Raw genomic sequence first — 3,158 nt, 5'->3', positions numbered from 1 at the left:
TTTATTAAAATTCCTTTTTTTTTTCAATTGCCTATTAGCGACAAATATGGAATTTTAACTATATTGTTTTAATTAAGTATTGATTTTTTAAATCTTAGTTCGTAGCCTCTAATATTAATCCCTGTGGGATCGATATCCAGAAGTCCATTAGAGCCCTGTATTACTTGAGCGATACGTATACTTGCGTTGATAAGTGTGACTTTGCAATTATTGAATATTTTATACACATCTTTAACAAATCTATAACCGTTGTCAAGTTTTTTAAACCGTTGCCGAGGATTTAAATATTCTAGCAACAATATCAAATTCTTGTATTTTTAAGTATATATAAAGTCGCTGTCAAGTTTTTGGCGCCGTTGCCGGGGATTTAAATCTTCTAGCAACAGTAACAAATTCTTGTATTTTTAAGCATATATAAAGTCGTTGTCACCCTCCTCATATTGATACTCATGTTGCTGACTATTGGAAGGAGAATAATTAGTCTCTCACTAAACTGAGCTCTGTTCTACAAGAACCTTATATCACCCAGATCTCCAATATACCTTTTGACAAGGATAGGCTTGATAAAATTTTATGGAAAACTCATGCACATCAAAGTCTCACCAAAGCCATGTACTCTAGTCTTTTCTATTGGGATGAAGTCCATTAGGGGGTTATTATAAGGAATAAATTCTAGTCACCTTACATGTCCTTTTTCAGTTCGAGAACTATGCACAACTTACTACCTACTGATGACATACTTAGAATGAAAGGTCTGAGGGGACCCTCAAGATGCCACATATGCTTGGAGAATGAGGAATCCATCTCCCACCTTTTTCTTATTGTAGATTTTCATAAGATGTCTGGACTGAACTTTTTTCTCACCTAACCCTGAGGAAACCTGTCTTCAAGTGGGATGATATTAAAGGTTGCTGGCATAGTTGGAACACTCAAAAGATTGCTTCCATTCCTTTTTTAGTTGCTTGGTTTATTTGGAACCTTGCTAAATATGAGGCCAAGATCACTATTGTAACTGTTGTGGTGAGAAACTGTATGACCTTTATCCAAAAACTGATATAAGACAAACATTTCCCTAATATTTGTTCCTTTACAATTAAGACTTCCTCTTCATATAATATTGCCAATGTTTTTTAGAGACATCATAGCCCTCATATAATTAAGATAAATACTAATGGCAGCTTGACCAAAGAAAAATATGTTGAGATTGTCATACCTATTTTATATTGTTTTTGATGATATTGCACTTTAAAGAAAGGTATTTTTGATGTTTTATTGCAGATGATGAGTTAGGGTCATTGGAGCAAAAAGATGCAAAAGGAGCAAATTTGGAGCGAAAAGGACCAAACTGTGAAGAATTGAACTAGGGCGCCGATGGCGAGCCCAATGGCACCGACGGGCCAACGACGGACTTTTCCCGAGACTCCAGATTAAATTCACTTAGAAGGCCCACCAACGGCGCCCTCGAGGCCGCCGACGGCAAGAACGGCGGTTATGTCCACAGATGCATTGAATGTGGACATTTTTTGAAGGGGTGCTTAGGCAACTCTTGGGAAAACTCATCCACATCTTTAAAGAGAAGACTTTGGCCAAAAATAGGAGAGGAGAGACTCCAAATTGAAGTATGAAAAAAGTGTAGAGAGTCTGCATTGTGAGGAATTCTTCAAGAGATTGTAAGAGTGGAGGGAAAGTGATAGATTTCTTCCTCCTTGCTGCTTCAAAGAGGAATTCTGTGTGCTGTAAAGAAAGGAAGAGATTCAGAGGAACTTCGAGGAGTTTTCTTGGGGAGAAATTAGAGATAAGTTTATTTATTGTTGTAGTTTGTATGACTTTGCTTTTATATATGAATTCTAAATTTTGTTTTGTTTTCCCCATGAGACCTATGTCTTTCTTCATGTCATGAGATTTGTGAAATGGTGATTTGAGTTGGTGAAGCCATGAAAATGTTTAAGAAATTATGATGATCTTCTTACTTTGATCTTAATTTACTTTCAAACTGGCCAATTAATTTGTTAAAATATGTTGAGTTTTACGACTAAAGTGAAGATTACATCCAAGATTCAGGGAGGTCAAAGCCCTTGGAAGTTGGGTGAAAATAAATGGGGAAATAAAATTATCATGCGTCGAATTGGAGATTTTAGAGTGACAGACTAAAATCCCCAATTCGGTCCTATCTAGCCACAGATTCAGTAACCAAGCATAGGGTTAATCAATATTCTTTACGCCCGGTCCAAAGGGTAAAGAATAAGTATGCTCCTATTTGTCACAATACAATTTGAACTAATTCAATTTATCCATTCACTTAAATTTCTTGGCAAGGAGAATGATGCTTTCTTATATATTGAACTTCACATTAGGAACTTTATTAGTATAATTAGTTAATTAAGAGTTTATTAAAATTACATTTTTATTTCAATTGCCTATTAGTGACAAATATGTAAATTGAACTATATTGTTGTGAAGAAGTATTAATTTTTTAAATCCTTAGTTTGTAGTTCTAATATTACTCTCTGTGGGAACGATATCTAAGACTCCATTAGACTCCATTAGTGCCCTATATTACTTGAGCGATACGTATACTTGCGTTGATAAGTGTGACTTTGCAATTATTGAATACTTTATACATCCATCTTTATTTAATCTATAACTTTTATTAAGTTTTGGTACAGTTGCTGAAGAATTAAATCTTTCAGCAGCAGTATTAATTATTTATATTTTTAAGCATATATAAAGTCGCTGTCAAGTTTTTGGCGCCGTTGTCGGGGAGTAAACAAAAATTACAATTAGTGTAATGGGCAAATTAGGATTATTAGAAATTTTTACTTAAATTGCAACTTATTTTCATATTTAGTCAACTATTTTACTATGTACTGATTTCAATTGTATGTGTAAATTTGGACCTAAAAATCTTATACCCTACGATTCAGAATTAGAACGCACTGTTAGGAGAATTAGAAAACTAAGAAAAGAACCTAGAAAGTCTGACGCAATGGAAAACAATGTGAACAATAAAGGAATAGAAAATGAACATCAACCGAGACCTCTACGAGATTATGCAAATCCTACAGTAGATGAAATTCACTTATCTATCCAAAATCCTGATGTAGCTGTTAATTCATTTGAGCTTAAATCTGTTATTTCCAAATGGTACAAAACAATCA

This window comes from Phalaenopsis equestris, unplaced genomic scaffold (assembly GCF_001263595.1).
Source record: "Phalaenopsis equestris unplaced genomic scaffold, ASM126359v1 Scaffold231628, whole genome shotgun sequence".
Lineage (NCBI taxonomy): Eukaryota > Viridiplantae > Streptophyta > Magnoliopsida > Asparagales > Orchidaceae > Phalaenopsis > Phalaenopsis equestris.
This window is presented reverse-complemented; position numbering follows the sequence as displayed.